Source organism: Bacillus rossius, chromosome 3 (genome assembly GCF_032445375.1).
Source record: "Bacillus rossius redtenbacheri isolate Brsri chromosome 3, Brsri_v3, whole genome shotgun sequence".
NCBI classification, from domain to species: Eukaryota; Metazoa; Arthropoda; class Insecta; order Phasmatodea; family Bacillidae; genus Bacillus; species Bacillus rossius.
Genome location: NC_086332.1, coordinates 79,392,861 through 79,416,790, shown reverse-complemented (window position 1 = coordinate 79,416,790; position 23,930 = coordinate 79,392,861). Strand labels below are relative to the sequence as shown.

Below are 23,930 nucleotides of genomic sequence, written 5' to 3'. Positions count from 1 at the left end.
CACCTACTCTAGCTTTTTTTTTAAGGCGCCTTCAATCTGGCGATTTATACCTCCATTGCTGAATTAATTGCCAAGTCCAGGATGCCTTAAAATTTAAAAACGACTTTCTACCTTATGCACGCATAGTGCACCTTAACGTATGACATCGACCCAAGTGTCTCCCCTGCTCATAGGTAAAGACAGTTATGCTGCGCCAACCCCTGATCCACCCCTGCCCCGTGCAGTATATTAAGTGATATTGTGTTAATTGTGTATTAAAAACGTTACGACGGAACAAGAACGTACCTGTATGAAATATGTAATATGTTTTATGTTATTTACGTATGTAATATTTTGTAGTGTTAATAATTATATGTTTTTTCAAGAAATATGTCAGATATTTATGCAACTTTGTCCACCGGGCGACGAAGCCGAGGCCAACACCCGGAATCTCTCAGAGCGCTGCGCGTGTCGCGGAGTGGGGGAAGGACGGGCGGAGAGGGGAGACGCGTGGCAGGGGAGGCAGTTGGCATCTGGCGACGGGACAAAGCGGACGTGCACGGAGGCTCGGGTTGGAGAGCAGCGACTGATGAGACCAAGCGTGAGAAGTGGGGGTAAATATGTAGTTGGGCGGTATTTGCGAAAAAAAATGTTAAAAATCCGAAAATACCTTTATTTTATGCTCAACGTCCTATTTTCATTAAAAGTGGCGGCGGTAAGAAATTCCAAATAATTTAGGAGATATCGAATTTTTAAATTTCATCATATGTAGTTGAGCGGTATTTGCGAAAAAAAATGTTAAAAATCCGAAAATACCTTTATTATATGCTCTTCAACTTACTCTTTTCATTAAAAGCGGCGGAGACTAGACATTGCGCACACCAGTGGGCGTGTCACTACAGTAGGGGGACGGACTTCATGCCTCAGTCGCCGACATCCTAACATAATTTCTTCACAGCTACCATCGTGAAGGGGACATAGCTAGTCTTTCGCACGAACGTACCACGAGACCACAGGGGGCAGCCCGGACTAGGCACCTGCCCACCGAAACACGTGCAGCCGAGCTTCACTCTGCGGAGGGACGGGTGTTGTGCCTCAGGTAGCCCCATGTAAAGGAGGATTAATTAAATAAGCTGTATCCAAACTGGCAAACTTTTATTGTAGTGCGGATAATAGTGTTTTCCCCCCCGCCACAAGGACTGAACCCCGACCCGAGTACAGAACGCAAACTAGCATCATAGGGGGGGGGGGTGATATCCGCGTAAACACTTGTGGGTGTAATACAGCATCCTGGACTTGGCAATTTATTCAGCGATAGATATATAAATCGCCAGGTGCAGGTTAAGGTACACTATGCGTGCATAAGGTAGAAAGTCGGTTTTAAATTATAAGGCGTGCTGGACTTGGCAAATTATTCAGCGATGGAGGTATAAATCACAAGATCGAAGGCGCCTAAAAAAAAAAAAGTGAAGTTGTAGTTAAGGTTCATCAATAATATACAATTACTTTCAGCTGATATACAGAATGTATAAGGTATATGTATATATTTTTTTGTAATTTGAAGGTTAAGTTGCATCAATATTTAACAATTGAGTTAGGCCTGTATTGCACCAACGTCTTTCGTCGAGTTACCCGATTTTTATGGTACGGTATTGTAACTATGGTACCTCTTGGGAAATGAATCCAGGATTCGAAGCTAACTTATCCTCAGTCTAGGACGTACATACCTTAATGTAGTTAAATCACAACCATACAAAAGGGAGGGGGATCACAACTAACCTCACTTGCAATTAGTGGAGTTGAGCAGTTTATTGCCAATATAAACACTGAGTTTTTTTTTTTTTTGGGTGAGTGGCCTACGGTGTGAACCAGCAGCCATGATTCAAAGCAGCTGAACTTAGACGTTAGTGGGTGACCTACGGTAAGGAAAAACACGGGTAGGGAGGCTAGTCTTATTGGTTATAAACACTGATGACTGATACTATACATGACAGAGAGGTGAGGAACCACAGACTAATAGATGTGGGCAGATTCCATGGCAGATTTACACTTTGGCTTGCGAATCAACTCCCAAATGTCAAAATCACATGATTGTAATCAATGCATCAGAGCGTTTATTATTAATAGTATTCAAGCAGACACACTTTTCCATGGAAATTCTTTAATTTACATCAGTACTTTCATGCAGAGCATATTTTAATTCATAAATAAAGTAATATTAAACATTTACTGCACTGAAACATGGTCAGCCATAACACACGATTTTTACAAACAACAGTCATATAGATAGTACTGGCAACTTATCTTCAAATTGTGTAAAGCTCGCGGCGGCCTGCGAACTAATAACACGCTAGTAGTAGGTACTTGACCCCAATATTAACATTCTATTAAATGAAGGTTTCCTATAAAACTTGGTATAATTAAAAAAAAAAAAAACACTCTTTCGTTTTAAACATTGGGTAACGTAACTTCTCCACTTGTTCCTCCACCTCAAATTTCCTTGCATACCCCTAGGTATTTATAGCTTGAGGCCTCGCCTATAACAACTACTCTTCAGTGGTATTCCCTCTTAAGAAAATTTATTTTCCTTGTGAACCTGACCACTTTCGTTTTTCCCTACATTTATTCTCATTCTGTTCCTCTCCACCCACTCTTCCATCCTATTTAAATCCTTCTGCAACCCTCCCTCCTCAGCATACCCATACACAAAAAAGTCATCTGCACAGAATCTCAGATGCCCTTGCCGTAGCCCGGGTTCTCGTGTTCGAGTTCCGGCGTAGTTCCTAGTGAGAAGGCTAGTGTTTTACATGAAACGTGTCCAGGAGGGCGCCAGGCTAACTCGGTGGTTAACCACGAGGTGGGTCGTTGGGTACGAATGCCCCTGCGTGGCCCACTAGGAACGGCGGCGGTGGTCGTGATTTTAGGGGTCCCTGATTACTGATGCACTACTGGCCCTACACAGCATAGTACACTGATCCCTAACTGGATTGGGGAGGTTCACAAATAACATACACGAGTCTGGTTTGCACTGTTGTATACACGTCGCGCACGGAGTGTACGCAGTGGACAATTAATTAACGTTGACAATTATACTTGCAGTTACAATTACACTATTTTCCCTACACAATTTACATTATGTTTATACTGATGGATCTGACGTGCTGTCACTTATATTAAACCCTCATGCCAGTCGAGGTCGAGGAGGAGAGTTCGATTGGAGTCGGCCAATCCCGTAAATTGCGAACTGCGACGCTCGGGCCCACCTGCGTGGACGGCGGCTTGCTAAGAAATTAGTTAAAAGTCTTTAACTAGATGTGGCCAGTGCCTGTGCACTTCGGCAATTAACCAAATGTCTGTTATTGCGGGAGTCAGCCCGTGCCGTTGCCATCACCCTGGGTCTTTAACTCGATACCCGGGGTGAACCTAGTAGTTGCTGGTGTTTCTGTTGAGGTGTTTGTTCTCCGGGAGGATGCCAGGCTAGTCTTAAAGCGTCTAGCCATTGATGTGGTGGGTCGTCGGCCCCAGCGTGCACTACTAAGCTCCTAGGCTATATGGTGGCTGAACACAATGAATACACACACGTAATTACCTGACGGTAATGGAAACGCGGGGAACGACACGTCCATCCTAGTTGAAGACCCCTTGTCGACTCCCGTTGACCGCGGCCGGCCTAGGAGGGGGGGGGGGCAGCGTCAGCCTGCATAGGCTAGGCTTGGGGTGGTGTCTCACAGCGGGGTAAGGTACTGGCGGGGTGGAGACCGGGCTTCACTGTCACAGGCGGTACGACGTCAAACGCCCCCCCCCCCCCTGGAGAAGTCCGGTCTTTCCCGGTGATCGGTACCCCGCAGCATGGTTTCACCCCTAGCATTGGCAGCAGGTCCAAGCTGGAGGCACTTGGAGTGGCAGCAGCTGGTAGGACCCGCGCTCTGCTCACAAGTCATCCCGCTGTGTGTACCCGGGGGCTTCATCAGCATTCCGAGCGCCCCGGATTGTTCCCAGGTGATAGTCTGCGATGTATCCCGGTGGCCGTCTGACCCGTTGGGGCCGTCCGGTCAGGTTGTCATGTTGGCGGAGGTCAGTTTGGGTGGCCGACATGGTCTCTTCACTTTTTGGAATACCGGGTGATGCCAGACCACTCGAGTTCTGGTTGGTTCGGTCCTCCTCTGGTTCCATTGTGGGTGGTGTCAGCACGTGGTCGCTGCTCCTATCAGATGCGGTGTCTGCGCCTGTGAACAGCCTTGTTTGCATTTGTCGATGCATTTGTCGCTGTGGGGTCATTGGCTCATCGAGGCCATTATCATCCAGGTGACACAGGTGCTGGGTTTGCCGGTGGGGCTGTTCATTAGCCTCGTCGTTTGGCTCGATCACATGGACAGTGAAGTGGACGTCCTCCAGGGATGCCAGGTGGCCCCAGGTGCCCCGGGTCAGTGACACAGGTGCATCGGGGTCAGTCTCGTACGGTTCGGTCACGACCAGTGGTGTACTTGGTGCCTCGTCTGCATCGAATGTCGTTTCATCCGCCAAGACATCAGTGATGATTACTCGTGGTAATTGTTTACATCTGAACCGTCGGCATGAGGCTTGCCCACCGTTCTGGTCCTTGTCCCCCTCACCCTCAGGGGTGGTCGGATCGTCCAGTTCTCTCCTTGGTGCTGGGTGTTCTGGTGGAGTCAGTGTTACAGGCGATTCTGGGAGCCTGTCTCCCGGGAGTGCGGCAAGGTGCAGGTCATCACAATGAATCTTCTTCACCCGCCGTCCACCTAGGCGCACGAGGTATGTGGTCTTGCCCAGGCGTCTCTGTACCATGTAGGGGCCTCCCCAGCAGGGGGCCAATCCTGCGCAGTAATTACGTGGTGTGGCCGACAGGGGATGGACACGCACAAACACTTGGTCTCCTGCTTGTACGGTAGGTGGCGTGTGGTTCGTTGTTGGTGTTATTTCCATCACGTAGACTTTTTGCCATTGGCGTGCATCTTCGTGTGTGGCTGTGCGGTGGTGGTCTCGCTCTTCCGGTCCTTCTGCCGGGTGTGGTACTCCATGCGTGGCCCATTCACCGGGCAGGGGTAGATTGTGTTCCTGAACCATCTCGGCGGGTGTTCTACCAGTTGCCGCATTCACCCGACGGCGCGTGCAGAACAGGGCATCTGAAATGTGCCTGTCCCACTGCGCATGGTCCGAGCTGAGGCGTATGCGCATCTGCGCCTTCAGCTCCTGTTTGCGGCGTTCGGTGGGGTTTGCCCGCGGGTGGTATGCGGGTGTGGTGTGGTGCTGTATTTGGTGGTCGTCGCACCAGGTACTCCACTGTCGGCCCAAGAACTGGCTGCCATTGTCGGAGAGGGCTGACTGCGGGTAGGTCCAACGCGGAAAGAACTCTTGTGCCAGGATCTTGGTGATGGTGGCGGCTCGCACATTTCGACAGGAATAGGCCTCCGTCCACCGGGTGAACAGGTCAATTACTACAAGCAAGAACCTGTCCCCCCTCGGTGTTCGTGGATATGGGCCCATCACATCCAGCGCTATTGTCTGGAAGGCTGTGGTGGGTTCCCATGGCCGCTGCTGCACCTCCCCATCTCGCCGTCGTGCCTTCCGTGATTGACAGACTTGACATTCGCGCACATAATCGCCTACATCGCTGGCGACTCCGGGCCAGTGGTAATATTGGCAAACAGCCCACTTCGTCTGGTCAGTGCCAGGATGGCCGGCTAGGTCGTGGTCATGGTAGAACCGTAGTACAGCTTCCCGGGCTTCAGGTGGTACGTACGTCTTCCAGTCCACTTGATGTCCAGGTGTACGGCACCACACAGTCCCGTCTCATACACACCAGGTGTCATGTTCCCCCATCGTCGCCTGTTGGCGCCATCGATTGGCCTCTGGTGACGTCCCTTGGCTTTCAAAACTCGGTGGTGGACATCGGCTGCTGTACTCAGTGGTACATTGTCTTCTTGGGCATCGGCTGTAATCCGCGTGCATGTTGCATCTGGTTGGGATTGCCTGTTTTGGTGGCTGGGTGGCAGCATATCCTCCCAGTCTTCATGGTCGTTTAGCTCGCTGTTCTCGTCTGGCTCGCGAGACAGAAGGTCGGGCAGCTGGTTGTCTGTTCCAGGGACATTTTCGACTTCAAAGTCAAAAGATTGCAGGAACAATGCCCACCGGATCAGCTTGCCCTTCCTCCCCTGCATGGTGTGCAGCCAGGTCAGGCACCTGTTGTCGGTGTGGAGCGTGAATGGTTTTCCTTCCAGGTGCGGGCGGTACTTCTTCATGGCCCACACGACAGCCAGGCACTCCTGCTCGTTACTGTGGTAACGACACTCTGCCGAGCCGAACTTCGCACTAGCATAGTCGATGACTTGTCGGTCTCCATTTTGGTCCAGATGGAACAGCACAGCTCCCACCCCTAGGGCACTGGCATTGGTTTGCAGGTACAGGCGGCGCTCTGGGTCCACCCGTGCCAATGTGTGGCGGCTCGTGAATGCGGCCTTGATGTGGTCAAAGGCATTTTGTGCGATCGCATCCCACCTGTAGCGCAACTGTGATGATAAAAGGTCTGTGAGTTGAACAATGATACTTGAAAAGTTCGGTATATAGCTCCTTAACCAGTTAACGAGTCCCACGAAATGTTGTAGCTGTTTGCGGGTCTTCGGCACCTCAGTCTCCGCGATTTTACGCAGGTGGACTGGTTGTGGGCTGTTGCCTGATGCATCCACCAAGTGCCCTAAGAACTCGACATTGAGCGCCCCGACATGACACTTGGCTGGGGCTGCTGTTAGGTGATGTGTCGCGAGCCGCTCTAGGACAAGGGCAAGGTGGCGGATGTGGTCCTCCCATGGCTCGAAAAACACAATGACATCATCGAGGTAGGCAATGGCAATCTGTCCCACATACCCCTCTAGCACCCGTGTCATCATCTCCTGGAAAGTGGCTGGCGCGCACTTTAAGCCGAATGGCATGGCCCTGAATTGGAAGCTCCGCCCTTCTGGTGTTGTAAAAGCAGTTTTACCTCGGTCCCCAGGCCGTATGGGCACCTGCCAATAGCCAGCCTTGAGGTCAAGCATGCTGAACACTTTGGCTTGTCCTAAGCCTGCGATGGTGGCCTCGACACTGATCTGGGGCGGAGGTGAGCTGATGGTCATGGCGTTCAGGGGCCGGAAGTCCACATAAAAATGCAGCGAGCCGTCCTTTTTCGGGGCCAACACCACACATGAATTATAATGGCTATTGGAGGGCTCTATGATGCCATCCCGTAACATTTCCGATACCTGCTCTCTGATGCGCTCTGCTCTTGGAAGCCATATCCCCTGGGTGGTTCATGAATAGGTTGATCATGCATGGTTGGGATCCGATGCTCTGCCACTGTGGTGCGTTGCAGGGGGTTGGCGAGTGCAAACACATCCTGCCTCTCTTGCAGCACCTTTTCCACAGCTGCCTGATGCTGCGGGGGTACATCGTGACGCAGTTGCGCCAGTGTAAGCGGTTCGCCAGGTGGTTTGGGTGCAAGCCCTGTGACATACACTGTGTATCGCTCCTGGGTTCCCACGTGGACTCGTGCAGCCTTCAGCTCCACCACAGCATCATGCTATGCTAGCCAGGGCTGTCCTAATATGCTGTCCTCATGCAGGTCCTCCACAACAAGGGCCAGAACTGTGATCAACATTTCCCGAAGGCTTACCTGGAGTTCGGCTTGGCCCACTGTCATCCCTGGCCGTGTAGTGGTCGCGAGGCGCAGCTTGGCGCGGTGGGGTTGGAGTGCTCCCGGTGGTACCAGACTTGGGGCGACAAACACATGGCTCGCACCTGTGTTGACCAGTGCTGCCATTGGCTGGCCATTCACCTCCACCGGGATGCGCAGCAGGTGGTCGTGTGGCCGGAACAGTTGGCCCAGCGTCGGTGTGGTGCCTGGCATTATCCCGATAGATGGTGGTGCAGGTGGCATTGAGGGCATTGGTTCTGTGGCCGGTGATGCTCTTGGTAATGATGGTGTCAGTAGCACTTCTGGTGGTGTGGCTGGTGGTGCCAAGAGTGAGGTTGCAGCAGGTGGTGCCCTGGCTGATGTAATGGCAGGTGGTGCCGAGAAGGGAGTTGCGGCAGGTGGTTCCGAGAAGGGAGTTGCGGCAGGTGGTGCCGAGAAGGGAGTTGCGGCAGGTGGTGCCAAGAAGGGAGTTGCGGCAGTGGTGCCGAGAAGGGAGTTGCGGCAGGTGGTGCCGAGAAGGGAGTTGCGGCAGGTGGTGCCGAGAAGGGAGTTGCGGCAGGTAGTGGCGAGAAGGGAGTTGCGGCAGGTGGTGGCGAGAAGGTTGTGACAGATGGCGCCATTCTCGCGGGAGGTGGACCCTCAGTCCCGCACCCCCGGTGGTCCATTTCCCGACTGCGGCACTGTCTGCTGCTGGCGTAGTAGTGGGGGAAGTAGGCATTCACTGTGCCAGTGATATGCCCCAGTGGCGCAACCACGCTCATGGTTGCGTTGCGACTGGTTGTCCCGGCGGCCTGGCTGTGTGGTGCTCTGGCATGATGCCAGTGCATCCTCGATGGCCCGCTGCCACCTGGGTGATGGTTGAGGCTCACTCAGCCTGGCTTGGTGGTTGGTCACTGGTGCGCCTGGTAACACTAAGCTGTGGTACCCCCGGTCTGTCATTGATGGGTTTCGGCACCACACCATCTGGAGGTTTCTTTCAGTGGCCACTGCCTGTTGCACATAGGCTTCTACCGAGGTGTGTCGGTAGCAGCAGAGGAAGGGCTGAAGCTCATCATGCAGCAGGGTGGTGACAGTCGGCAGCACTGCCGTTGGTTCTGTGTTAGGCATGATCCGCCGAAACAGCTGCAGCTTGTGAGCGACAAACTGCTCCATTGGTTCCCCGTCTCGCTGCTGTCTCCCGTAGAATTGGGAGGTACACTGTACCACCGCCTCTCCTGTGTCAAAACGCTGCATGAACTTGGTGGTGAACTCCGGCCACAGCATTCCGAACTGGCCCCAGAGGCTCCACCAGTGACGTGCCACGCCCTGCAGCTGCTCACTCGCACGTTCTTCCCATTCGTCAGGTGGTATTCCCGCCCTCGCTAGGCGCACCTCGCATTGCCGTAGAAACTCGCCCGGGTTCTCCTGCGGCAGTCTACTGAATTACGGTAGAGTTGCTCTACCCATGTTCGTCACCATTCGCAGTGCCCCCCATGTGGCGCTCAGGTCATTTAGGGATGTGTGTTCTCGTGCCTGCCTTGGCTTCTGCTCGCGCTATGCGGAGTTTGCACACTCTAATTGTGTTGTTGATGTCACTGTTAGGTGTCAGTTGATTTGGTGTAGCTAATATAATTTAGAAGGATTAGATCGCGTAACAATTTTTACCAATATATAAGAAATTCACACATAATGTCCGGTGATGTTTGGTGTAGTCAGGGTGAGGACTCGTGCGCGCACACTGGAGGGAGGGGTGGCGCGGTAGGCCACTGCCCGGACGACCGCACAAATAGTAGAGCGATAATTTCAGCTGGTGGGAGAAGCAGGTTGGGCCGTAAATGAGTTCTCGGGGTGCGGAGCGGGGGTAGGGGTGTGCGCCACTGCTCGGACCGTCGCACAAAGAGAAGAGCGTTAGCTCCGGCTGGTGGAAGGGGGAGGTCGGTCTCGCTCCTTTGGAATGTCCAGAAGTGAAAGGGAGGGGGCCCTTTGTCCGCTGTCCTGGTCGCGCCTGCCTGTCTAACCCCAATTCCTTTACACGCACGAGATGGCCGTTTCATGCGCACTGGTTTCCTTGGTGTTGGCGGATCGCAGAAAAACACTGGAATTATTAATTTTTGTTACACGCATGGGCGCCAAATGCCATCACCCAGGGTCTTGAACTCGATACCCGGGGTGTGCCTAGTAGTTCCTGGTGTTTCTGTTGAGGTGTTTGTTCTCCGGGAGGGTGCCAGGCTAGTCTTAAAGCGTCTAGCCGTTGATGTGGTGGGTCGTCAGCCCCAGCGTGCACTACTAAGCTCCTAGGCTATATGGTGGCTGAACACAATGAACACACACACGTAATTACCTGACGGTTTTTGAACGGAATGGAAACGTTGGAACCGCACGTCTGTCCAAGTTGAAGACCCATTGTCGAATCCCGATGACCGCGGCCGGCCTAGGAGGGGGGGGGGGGCAGTGTCAGCCTGCATAGGCTAGGCTTGGGGTGCGGTCTCGCAGCGGGGTAAGGTACTGGCGGAGTGGAGACCGGGCTTCACTGTCACAGGCGGTATGACAGTCACTGTATACTGTACTGCCCCGCGTAATGCGTTGTGCGGGAAGTGTTACGTTTAAGTGGCTGGGATAGGCCCTACACCGTAAAAGGACCGGGCGCACACGCGGAGTTAATTAAAAAAGGTTTTTAAGCGTGACTATAATTACCAGAATGAAATCAGTGTAAACGATGGTTGAAGGCTCCCCGTGGGATGCACGTCCGTCCCGGTCCGCGAGTCGCTCGGTACTAGCTTCTGGCCCTGGCGCGAGGGGAGAGGTGAACATCCTCTCGCGCAAAGGTTTCTAAAGTTCTGTTATTCGTAAAATATTATATTAACAAAAGATTGTAAGTGGCTCTAAATTCACACATTGAAAATTAATAATTAACCTAATACATATATACATTTTGGAAATTTGATTTAACAAGTTTACATTAATTGAGTTTGAATAATCTGAGTCACACGGGAGACTGTTCGTCGCTTGATGACTGCTCCAGTGGCCAATGATACATGAAAATTTGGGGTGGCTTTAATTAAGTCACACACTACTTTATTTAAATTAGGCTGAAGGCCACAAGGGGAGCACTCACAATTGTATCATTAAGAAACCACACACGAGTGACCTGGGCACTCCTACATCGCACTTCCTTTGCACAGGGTTGTTACTTTCATTAAAAGTGATGTTATCATTAATGTATGTTGAATTTACAATGTACTGGAATCGTGTTGTCTGGTCGATTAAGGCATGGACTTTAATTCTACCATGGCTCCGCGGTGCTCGCCTGACTCGGGTGGGCCATGGCTAGGGGTGCGTTCTGTTAGCGGGATCGGATACTGGCGGTTGCAGGTCGGGCTTTAGGGTGGCCTTCGGTCGGACGACGTCACCCTTTTATTTCTTCCACTAAGTCATTCACTATGACGGTGAAAAGCAACAATCCAAAAACACTGCCCTGCTGCAAACCTGACATGACACTTCCATCCTCAGAAGACATCACATCTTCCACATGTATTCTCTGTTTCCTGTTCCTTAAAAAATCGCCAATCCAGTCCACCACCATTCTGTCCCTTACTAACCCCTCGACCTTCTTCATCAACACCTCATGAGACACCTTGTCGAAGTACTTCTCAAAATCTATGAAACAGACATCGATCTGCTGCCCCATGTCTACTCCCTTCACCAACTCCTAAAACAGGCCCGCCATATGTGTTTCACAAGAATACTCCATTCGAAAACCATACTGCCTCCTGGCCATTGATCCTACTACATACCTATGAACTATACTCTCCATATCCTGTCGATGTGATACTAACTGGCCTATAACTTGCTAGGTCTTCTTTTTATATATGGGTACGACCACAATTTCCTTCCACTCCTGCGGCAATTTACCATCCTCCAGAGACCTGCTGAATAAAGCCATCAGGTACTCTACCATAGCTTCTCCCCCCAGTTTTACCAGCCCATTACCCATACCATCCTTGCCTATAGCTTTCTTACTGCCTAGCTCTTTCACTATTTCATTTATTTCCTCCTTTCTTATCATCAGCTGTTCCTCACACTGTTATGTGCCTTGCTCTTCCATTGACCCTTCCTACTGGTATCCATTCTCAAATACTGCCAGATACTGCTTTGCCAATATGTCAGCTTTCTCTTTGGATTACATCGCAACCTCCTCCTCCTGATTCCTAAGAATCGGTAGGTACCCCTGGCCCTGTGCCCTATGTATTCCTGAAAAGCCCATACAAATTCTGCCAGTTGCCTTTGTTTCCCTGATCCATAAAGTCTCTGAAATAACTTTCCTCCACTACCTTGATTTCTCTATTCAGCTGTTTTCCAATTTCTTTTAATCTGTCTAAAAAGATCTCTTTTCCCCTGTTCCTACCCAGTGCATATAACTGTTTCCCCTTTCTATTTAGTTTTAGGATTCCCCAACCATAATAATATGGACTGTGTCCCACTTTATTAATTTTCCGAGGTAGGGGAGAGTGGGGGAAATCCACCACCTGGGGGAAATCCGCCACCCATAGAACCAGACGAGGTATGCGTGCTGGAGTGAAGTGAATTGGTGCGAGATCTAGCGGCAGGAGTTTGAAACATGTTGTGTTAGCGTCAGGTGCGGTTCTGGCTGCATGGTTTTTTCTTCGACAATAAATAGTTTTTTCTGTGTTTTCATTTAATTTCTGGACTCGATTTGTAGCAAGGTAAGTGGAGTTAAATATTAACTGACACGTGTAGTTATATTATAATGTTAAATACTTATTATTTGTAAGTAATTTAACATATTTGTTTGTGTTCATAGTTATTTATGTTATGTGCAAAAATGGCGCAAAAACGACTGATACAAAATTGGGCAATACCGCCACTCCTGCATGGGGCAATGGTGCCATGTTGGCGATATTACCCCTATACAAATTTGCAAGTAACATATCCTTTATTATTATTTTTTAGATGCCACGGACTAGGAATAGGAGAACTGAAAAAGCAAAATGGTCAGAGGAAAGTTTGAAGAAAGCTATTGATGCTGTGAAGGGTAAGTCAGTGAAAAGTACTGCAAACCAGTATAACATTCCCAGGTCAACATTAAGAGACCGACTGAAAACAAACTTAACAGAAAAACCAACCCTGTGAAGAAAGCCACTATTTACAGTGGAACAAGAAAAATAAATAGCTGATCATGTTTTATTGCTAACAAGGTTGTTTTTCGGTATTTCTATTACTGAACTTCGACGTTTGGCGTTTGATATAGCAGAGGCAAATTACAATAATGGCATGCAACACACCAATAAGGAAACTAAATTAGCTGGCCCAGATTGGGTTCATGGTTTCTTGAACCGAAACCCGTCAATCAGTCTGCGAAAACCGGAACCTACCAGCCTAAATATAATTTCAGGATTAAACAAGGTTGAAGTAGATCTTTTCTTCAAAAATATCGAAACAGTACAAGAAAAATTTCATTTCCCAGCATCCAGAATATATAACGTGGATGAGACCGGTATATCCACGGTGCATAAACCAGGAAAGATTCTGGGACCTAACGGCCAGAAGCAAGTGGGAGCAGCAACAAGTTGGGAGAGAGGAAAAAATGTGACAGTAGTTTGCACTGTGAGTGCTACCGGAAATTACATTCCACCCATGTTAATTTTTCCACGCCAGCGAATGTCACCACAGTTACAAAAAGGAGAACCACATGATGCAATTTATTCATGTTCCAAGAATGGACGTATCAATGAAGATCTATTTATGGATTGGCTACAGCACTTCCAAAAGCACACTCGACCAACTATCGAAGATCCTTACTTATTCTTGACAACCACTCCAGCCACAAATCGTACAGGGTGTATTCATTTTGCAGAAATAATTATATACATATAGTGTCACTTCCATCCCATTCGTCTCATCGACTACAACCCTTGGACATATGTTTTAATGGCCCTCTTAAGAATGCTTTTAACAAGGAATGTGAACTCTACATGAAAACTCACAGCAGCGAGAACCTAAAAATCACACCATACGAACTGGCAGAAATTTTTAACCGAGCCTACATTCGTGTTACTACACTGGAGAAAGGGGTCACTGGATTTTTTAACAGCAGGAATTTATCCATTGAATCCCAACAAATTTGGAGAATATGATTTCATTGCTACACGTGAAGTTAATTCGACAGTTTGCATTCAAGATGATGAACAAGACCAGCAAATTTCATCTAGTCCTATTCCTACGGCTACATCACATCAACCTCCAGTACCAGAATCAACATGCCAAGATAACACAGCCTCTACGGATCCTCTACCTTGCACATCTGGAGGAAAAAATTAAGTAAGTCAACCTCCTTTATTGCACCACACTGTGGGCCTAGTTGAAAAAATCTCTCCAATTCCTAAACCATGTTCATCAAAATCGGTTGGTATAAGGGCCTCAAGAAAGCAGCACTCTGAGATCATCACTTCGAGTCCAATGAAGGCCTACTTTGAAGAAATCACTAAGAAGAAATTGATAAAAAGAAGATCTAATGTCACAGATGAGAGGAAATAAAGGAAGTCATACAGCAAACACTTAGGAAAGAAGGTCATGAAGACATGCAGAAGAGGGCTTATGTTGTAATAATCATCGTCTGCAAACGAGGAAGACATAGATAAAAAAAATTGTGTGACGACAATGAGGATGATGATATAGACCCAGTGCAGTTTGGTGATGATTTCAACGGGTGCGTTATATGCAACGAATTCGGAAAAAATAACGAATTATGGTTCCGCTGTACGCTTTGTTCCCGATGGGCCCATTTAGATTGCAGTGGCTATGAATCAGCTAAAGACTATACATGTGACTTTTGTTAATTTCTCTATTGTATCCTAATGGGTGGCTATGGATCAGCTAAAGCATGAGTAGGCTTACTTTTGTTCTTTGTCGTAGTGTATCCTTGTAAATGTAAATGTAAGTTATAGCTTAAACACTTCAATGTTTTAATAAATAATGTCTTCTTTACAAACAATATAAATATCTAAAATTAGTGGCGGAATTACCCCGAGTAGCGGGGTAATACCGCCATTTGCAGAATCGTAATTACATACAAATTACACATAGAAGACTTATTTATAAGCTCTTGAACTGTTAGCATTGTGTACTAAGATCCCCAACAGTCAGGTATAACTGTTTATTTCCAGCCTATCGTCATTCTGTTGATGGCTATCTTATGTTTTCCTTAAGGTGGCGCCATTCCCCCATCTTACCCTACATGATGTTCCTGAGCTTCTCCATCTTAGATTGTACTGCCCTCCCATACAACCATATAGATCTACTCCTGTTTTGCGTGATCTTCTGCTCCAAGCTAATTTCTAATATGGGTAAATCGTGGTCGCTTATACCTTCGACCACCATATCTTCCTTAAGAAATCATGTTTTAAATATTAAGTGCATATTTAAATCAAAAATAATTGTTTGCTATAGATTTTAATCTTTAAGTACGTGTTATTATTTAAAATATGATTTTTAATCCAGTAGGCTAATTCTTTTTAATCTAACAAAGTAACTATTTAATTGATTTTTTTTCTTTTATTGGCGAGTCAGTGGTGTGGTGGTTAAGGGGAGGCCTCCCATTCCAGGTCAAGATTATTTTATAATTACAGTAATTACAGATAAACTTGTAGACTTTTTTAATTGTTTACCTTTCACGAAATGAAATATATATATATACAGCGAATACTTTTTGCATAGTTAGCTGCCAAAGTTACATTTTTAACGTTTTTGGGTTGTACAAATAAAGAGAATTTAATTTATTGCAGAACTGAAACTTTTTAGGTTTAACTGTAATGTCACTGGCTACTTCAAGAAATGGTTTGAATTTCTTTCAGAAAATATTAATTAATTTTACCTGCCATTTAAAAATCCTCCTATTCGTTACGATTTTGACAGCCAAGAAACATGAATATAAATAATAATATAAATAATATAAGATAAATCACTGCAGACATGTGGCGAGACACTGTTCGCAACTGTGTAGACTGTAACAAATGATAGGGGGGAAAAGGTGTAGTAACGGCCAACTATAGCAGATTTGAAACACCCGCCTGAGCCATGTGCTCTGAATTCATGATAGAGAATAAAGAACAATAAACAAATGGGAATTAAACGACAGCAAAAATGTTGCTTTTGAAGGACAAAAATTAAAATCACAAAACATGCTCGACAGTAAATACAAAATTTAAACAATATTATCATTTAAAAAATTCCCATTTAATTATTTTAAGTAAATAACTGAAAATAAACTTGGCTAAAGTGAATATATTCAGTTTAAATATATACATTTAACTGATTAAGTATATTTTATTTCTTTAATCAATAGTTTAATTCCACCAGAAGTAAAAAAAAATGAAAATTAAAAAAAAAAGTACCAGCAGGTACCGGTATCGAAAACGAACCAGCAAATCGCCAGGTCATGTGTTTAACCACCGCCCACTTAGAAGATTGTGAAAAAATATTCGATAAAATGTAGGTACTTTAAAATCTTTAAAAGCTTTTTTCTCGATTAGACCCGCCCACACGCGTGTGCTTCTACTTCCCCCCCCCCCCCCTTTTTTTTTACATTCACGATGGTGGCTGCCATGTTCAAATCGTTCAGGGAAAAAAATCATCTTTCAACACCAGATGCAGTACAGATACATATTTGCCTTTTCCAAATAGTTTGACACTGAAACCCAAATAACAATATCTTATCTCGGAAATCGTTACGAAAACGATCAATGTTCGAACAAACATTTAGCTTTTATATGACATTGACGGATACTTTAAATCTTTGAACTTTGAACAGTAGGCTATATACGTACCTACAGACGTAGTCCTGGGCTATTCGAAGAACCAAATTTTTTATACTGTTTACAATATAGGTACCTACTAAAATAAATGGAAAACATTGTTTTTTTTAATGGAGTGAAATTCAAGTTGCAAACTATCAACATTTAGAAAAAAAATATCTTCCATTAACATCCAGTCTAGAGAAAAATTCTTAGCTGTCACTCCAAAAAAACTGCATGCTGTTTAAAAATGTAGTTTTTTATTAATTAATTTATTTTCAATTTTGACAAGTTCAAAAACTCATGTAGTAAATGTCAGAAAGCAGTTTAAAATGTGTAATTCTAACTCATTTCAAGTATGCATCAGGATAAATTTCAAAACGCATATTTAACAATTATAATTGTTTGGTTAAAAATGTACATTTGTAGTAGCTGGCATGTCATGTTATTTTATTTGAAGAGTAGCAATGTGCGAATATAATCAAGCAAATGAAGTAGTTCTTTCGACGCGAGTCGGGAAAACACATTAAAATTCTTCAAAACAAATAATACCACTAAGAATATATAGATTAATAGGCATATTTTATTTTATTTACACTTCATTTTTTGGCCGGGTTTATATACTACACAAGAAACATAAAACAAAAAAGTTAAAAAGCGACGCTTACAAACACCTGTTTACCAATTACTGACGACGCAATGACGCAATGACGCAACGCAAGCATCTACCAAACATTTCAACTTCTTTCGTTTCGGTCAACTATTCCGGCGTCCATGTTTGAAGTGTTCCGAAACACTTATAGATGTAGACATCATGCACACTGAAGGCTAAGATGCTACGATTTTCCTTTTATGTCCCGTATCAAGTTTTTCACTTATTAAAAACCAACGCTTAGTGACTTTTTAAATCAAATTTTAAAATATTACACATTTTCATAAAAAAAAGGGGGGGGGGGTTGTCTGTAAAGTCGGTTTACGGACGATAATTTTACGTGATAACGTCATAATAAAACATTGATGAAAAATTGCATACCTTAACATGTTTGATATTATAGACGATTTTTTCGCAGGGTGGTTTGCCGGTTCTTGCACGCTCGGCTAAGGCGAAACTTGACAAGAGTCATTCTTTTTCGTACGTGCAGCCGGCGTTCATCGATTTATAAGACGTTATCACGTCAAAAAATTCGAGGAAGAAATTAGTTTTCTATTGTTTTGCAATTTAAAATTGTAGAGTTTGTGATAGCTGGCGACTTTTGTGTTTTATAAACGACCGTGATTTCTCTACGTTAAGCTGGGTGCACAATCGAAAAAATAACAGTAACAGTAACAGTAGGTCGTGCCAACAAGAACCTATTGATTCACAATAACGCCTAGGACGGCCGTGTGCGTGGGAGCAGGTCATGCGCATAGAAGGGAAATGAATATAGGTATTTTATTTCTGTTACGGACGCATGGCGCAACAACCCATGAGCGTAGAGTTAGAAACCATTTTAGCGTGACTAGAGAAAAGTTTATGTTTATCAATCATATTGCAAGAAATTGTCGAGATATTACAATGATCATGTGTAATTTTTGTTTTAAAAATTAATTAATGCTATTACTTATAAGTAACTAGCAAAAATTGTAAATAAAAAAGTGCTATGTTTACAATGGTTAAATAAACAATTTTATAACACCATTGTTTATAAGTTAAAAAACTGTGCTCACAATTTTCTGGTTAGATGTCATGGGATAATAATTTGGTGGTAAATATAGTTACTAACACTGCCAACAAATGTCGGATACATCGCGAAATTTCATTGGCTGAAATTAACAGTAATATTTCAATTGTGAACCGATTGCGCACAGATCGTGCGCATGGCCTGCTATGCACTCGTTTATGTTTTTTTTTTTAATTGTGAACCCAGCCTTAGTTGCTTGTTGCATCCTTGTTAAGCTTTTTAATGTATTGCGTTGTTTATGAACCCGTCCTTAAAATACGTAGGTATATATTGTAAAAAAAATCATGAACTTTAAAAACTGTCAAATAAATCATGGTGCAAGCACTTGCACAGCCGGGCATTAAATCCGTCGTGCACCGAGAAAGAGTGTTTAAGATAATTCAAAAGCTTGGGAAAGCCGATGATAGGAGGAAAGAGGGAGGGGGGGACAGAAATACTTTGCCCGCAGTTAATCTTCAAATTCATTCCATCTGTTTGTGAGAATGATGGATTTATATGATTTCTGTTGGTGGGGGTGGAAGTAATTTCATTCCCCATCTTTGCGCAAGCCCCTGGCGATATACGAAGGTAAATGTATCTCGCAATGAAGCACGTCGAGGCCACTAGGGCCGGGTTTGTAAACTTCAAAGAAACACACAAAGCGCAAAGATCAACACTCAACAAACGCAAGGAAACTACGGTAATTCATGAAATACGAAAGTCATAAGACCTCATCAACCCTACAGTTAGAAATTGCAAGACTTTAAAAAAAAATTTCCTTCGTCGGGCTTATAGTCTTAAGTAATGTTATTTTCACGAAAACGTGTGAAAGACACATATAATTTTGATTCAACAGCGTCAATTTCTTCCACTGTGTCATGTTTGAAAGAGTGAGAACAAGATGACTGCTATAAAAGTAAAATGCTGTGCACATGACGGTTGCAGCTTTAAAAGTTTTCTGAACACTTTCCTCGAGCATTCTTCCTAGGTTGTAAAAGGGTTGGGGGGGGGGGGACCGCGGAAGCGCTAACCCCTCCCAAGCCAGAATTTTTTTGGAGGCGATATGTATATTAACTTCAAAACTTTTATTCATATGTGGAAAGTTTTCTTTTCTATAAAAGTTGTATGAAAGTACTAAAGTTCGTATTTAAGGCCATAAATTGGAAAATATTCCAAGACCAATCTCTGAATTATTTAATGCTATGTTTTGCAACTGCATTCTTCTGAGAAGTCTTTCTGGAGCCGCCCTTGGCTTCAGTTCAAATAAATAAAAACAAGCCGGAAACGCAAGAAGATGCTTGCTTTGCGTTGTTTGCGTTATGCGTAATTCATAAACGGGTAGGCCTATTTGAAAACGTCCTTACGGTGCGTAGTTTATGCTCTGAGATTTTCGATGTCTAACTCGTCGCCTCTGAACGGGGACATGCCGAACAGTGTAGTAGACGAAAATTTGTCTCGCGGGGTGGTGGGCCCTCCAATGAGAACAAAATTCGTGAACATGCGGTGCACGACCGCGCAAATCAACCGAAACTATCAACTATACCAGATATAAAATGTTTCTTGCTATTACATAATAATACGACAACCATTAATTTGTACAAGTTTGTTTAAATTGATCTGTTCGAGAAAAAATTATTTATTACAATTTTAATATCTTTATATATATATATTTCTTGTGTGCGTGTGTATGTCACTGAACTCCTAGACGGCTGGACCGATTTTGATAAAATTTTGTGTGTGAGTTCACGGGGATTCGAGGATGGTTTGGATTCACAATTGGATATTTTATCTCGATTCTGAGTTAAGAAAAAACTAAAAAAAAACACGCTTTAAAAGCAAAAAAACTAAGCATTGTTGATCATTAGCCTCCATGGCAACGGGCTTTTGCATTGTTGTTGCCTTCTGCGTAACCATGGGAAAGGTTTTTGGTAACGGCATCGGCAGTGGCGTGCCCAAGAGGAGGGGTATGTATAATGAGAAGATACAAAATGTCCAGCGTAGAAATACTTACCGCCATATCCATATCTCACAAAAAGTACATTTGGGCAGGACAATGCCTGTCGGGTCCGCTAGAAAGATATATAGAGAGATATATATGTAGAAAGATATATAGAGCGATAGAGATATAAATAGAAAGATAGAGAGAGATATAGAGAATTAGAGAGATAAAGAGAGATGCTTAGTATACGTTTAAAAAATTACATTATTAATAAATTAAAAAATTGATTGAGGCATTGCAACGCATGCCGGGCATCATCTAGTATATATATATATTTAGAAAATTCGTTGCACATGAACGTAATGAAAAAAATTTCACTCGCGAATTTACTTCAGAAACATCAGAAATACACGAAATATAACTGTAATACAAGTGCGACAGCAGAGGCGGCTCCAGCGGGTAGGCCGGGTAGGCCGGGTAGGCCCGGTACTACCAACATTTTCAAAATTGAAAATTGTAAATACGCCTTTTTTAATAATACACAATCTTAACAATTAATTGTGTGACATTTACAGGTATTGAAGTGCATTTTGTTGACATACAATTTGATTTTTCTTATAATTCTTACTATCAATATATTATACCTTCATATAGCAATAAAGTACCCTCAGAAAGCTACAAAACTCACCATTTTGCATCTGAATTTTAAAGACTTCCCGGACCTCCCCCCTCTGATATGGGAAGGGGGGGGGGGTTTGTCCCGTACCTTCCAGACCCCCGGTAGAGCCCGGGATCCCAAAACTGTGCATACGCCCCTGCGATACAATCCGGGCCAACCCAACAAATGAATCCTGGAGTCGCCCCTGTACAGCATTTAGCTATCATTCCAAATAAAAATTCTGATGCTTATTTCCGGAACGTCGCGGCCGAAACGCGATGGAAACAGATAAAAACTTTTCAATCGAGAAGTCTGTCACGTCCATGAATTTTGTCATGCTGACTTCACAAAATGCGTCAAGCGTGAAGAATTATTGGGAAAATGTGTTATTCGCGTCGTGCTGTTGTAATTCCAGCATAGAATATGTTAATTACAATATTTGTTGTTTTTTTTTAAATTTTTGTTTTAAGTTTCTTCAGCGTCTTGGGTCTAAAGGGAATCAATACCATATCTTGGCAGCGTTTCGTTTGCTTTACGTGATACTACATGTTACATTTTAAATATTGAACCAGTTGATATGTTATTTTTTCGGGGAAAAAGGGTGGGGGAATCTTCGCGAGGGACTAGGACGAACTCACACTGTTAAAAATTTCGATCCTAAATTGACTACGAATACTGGTAATAAATTAGCCAACGATATTTGTAAATTTATGGGTAATGAGTTATATAACTATGAATAATCGTCTTGAAGCATTTACAAAACACTATTCTTCCTTCCGAGTGGATTTTTATCCTGTTCACGACGGAATACAAGAACCGGAAGACCAAATACGACGTGGTTTTCACGAAGATCCATTTATCTGGAACTCCCGGAAGACGTTTCGTTTATTCGAGGTAGATTCTTAGTCGCAAATTCCGCGAATTTACCGTAATTTCTAACAGCGCGGCCATTCTTCTCGCTACGACACTGATGTCGAGAGTCGGAATCGAGCCAAGGACCGTTTACTCACCAAGCCTTGGGGTGGATTCACAATTGAATATATAACAGTGACATAGCACATGACTCGTGTGCATAAGACTTGACCGCCATGTTTTATAACCAACAAACTCTCTATAAGCATAGTACGGTCGTGTGCATGGGCGACAGGTCGTGCGCATAGAAGGGAAATTAATGCAAGGCATGGCGAAACAGCCAATCAGAACAAAGCAGGGTGGCATTTTGGCAAAAAATTATCGTTAAATTACATTTATTACATTAAAAAATACACCATAGATAGTATCGATTCTCAAATAGAAACAACTATTTTCTGAACGAAACTATCTATATCGCGCTTTTCCTTTACACAGTTCTCGGTTATAAACAAATCGTTTGGTAATTGAATTTTTTTTAAGTTTTTCGAGTTATTAAGAATTTTTTTAAGTGCTTCAAGTAATATAAAATCTTCAAAGTAATGTTTTCTATCAGAGTTTTCTGCTCGTGATCAACATAAACAGTTCTCTGTTCGTGATCAACAGAAATAGTTCTGTGCTCTCGATCAACATTTTAACAAATTCTCAGTTATTTGACAACCATCAGTAATTGTTTAGTTTTAACAGATCAACAGTTTAAGGTTGTTTAATTAAGCGGAATATGAGCTAAATTATATAAAATGTGCCATTCATTCAGTCCAGCAGAAATTTCTTTGCAATTATGCAAACAAGTAAGGTGCTTGAATTAAATTATATAGCTATAATTACATCTGTAACCACAATAAAATATTCTTCTCTTTTGAATGGTAAGAAAAAAGGAAAATTATAACGCCATAATTTTGATGGCTGCAGTGATTTTTTTTTGTCGCTCTTGGCAATTGGAATAGTGACTGATAGACAACAGACATTCATGCCCAATAATATTATAACGTTAACCATCTAAATAACCAGTTATTCAATCGGAACCATAAGTGGTATTGGAAGATAACCATTTCGCTCATCCCAAGCTGTTATCTGCGTTTGATGGTGGGGGGCCAGCAATGTTTACGATTCAGGCAGCGTATTCTAGCGGCGGGCGCAGAAATAATGCGTGTGATTCGCATCCATTAATTTTGGTATTTGAAAAGCGAATATTTTATTTGTCAGTTTATTTATCACGCTCAGCAAAATTTCACGTTAAATTTCGTGTCCGAATTTCGTATTAATTATAAGTTTATTTGCAACATGAAAAACATAAGAACACATGAATTTGCTCGTTACCGAGGTTTGATGTTTACACATCTCTGGCGAGAACTGAAAGACTCGCTTAATTTTTTATTATTGTAAACCCAGCTTTAAGTATCACAGCCACGAAGAACTCTCCGTAAAAAAAAAAAAAAAAAAAAAAATTCCCATCGCCCTTTTAATTGCAGGAGAGCGCAGCAGCGCGGGAATGTGTGTTACACAACTTGCCCTGCTGTCCTTGTTACATTGACCGGTTCCAAATAATCAGAATGGCGCCTCAGCTGTCGTCTTACGTAACTAGGAACCACAGCGACCTGCCAGCAACAGACATTTTCTAAAGCCAGACGACATTTGAATTAGCACGGGGAATATCACGATTATATACTACGTACTTTTTTGTTTTAAAATTCTACCACCACAATAATGCATCACACCCGCGTCAAAGAAACAAAATAAAAGGCAAATGTGATTGGTGTTGGTGTGTTTCACGTGCCAAGCACAGGAAATCGTAATTATAGTTATGAAAGATTGAATCTTAATAAAGTCGAGAAAAATAGACAACAATGCGTGAATTAATTAAATCCTACAAGAGTTCAGCCCTACCTCTTGCAAGTAAAACCAACTGAACTACAAAAGCAGGTGATCCAATCCCAATTACCCCCTCCCCACGACTCTTTCAAACCAATTCATCGTGACAGGAAACAAAATTAACAAGGTGAAACTAACAAGTTGGTGATCAATGCATCCAATTCACACAAATGCCTACTGTGCGGTATAGTCAAGCTGAATATGAGCATAATAAATCGTTTTTTGAAAGAAAAAAAAATCACTGCGCACAACTTTTCATAAATTTAAGGAAGTTTTTCATAAATTAATGAGGCGGTGAGCTAAGGAAAAAGGATTCCATGTTTTTAACGTCCACGTTTCATGTTTGAATTGTTTAACACTGAATTAGTAACTTTTAGCTCATAATCATAACAATAAA

At 44.0% G+C, this 23,930-nt stretch overlaps 1 protein-coding gene across 4 annotated transcripts in view; it reads right to left on the bottom strand.

The window, feature by feature from the left end:
- The window catches only part of LOC134530946 (probable peptidoglycan muropeptide transporter SLC46), an 87,378-nt gene that overhangs the window by 38,616 nt on the left and 24,832 nt on the right, over window positions 1-23,930 (bottom strand). The window contains exon 1 of one of the 4 annotated variants that reach the window (XM_063366283.1): window positions 1,707-1,759. The exons of 2 other annotated variants lie outside the window; for them this stretch is intronic. The gene's annotated coding sequence lies outside the window, so the exon portion shown is untranslated. Of the gene's footprint in view, window positions 1-1,706; window positions 1,760-23,930 lie in introns of those variants that run through there. One more of the 4 variants, XM_063366284.1, reaches the window with a different exon arrangement.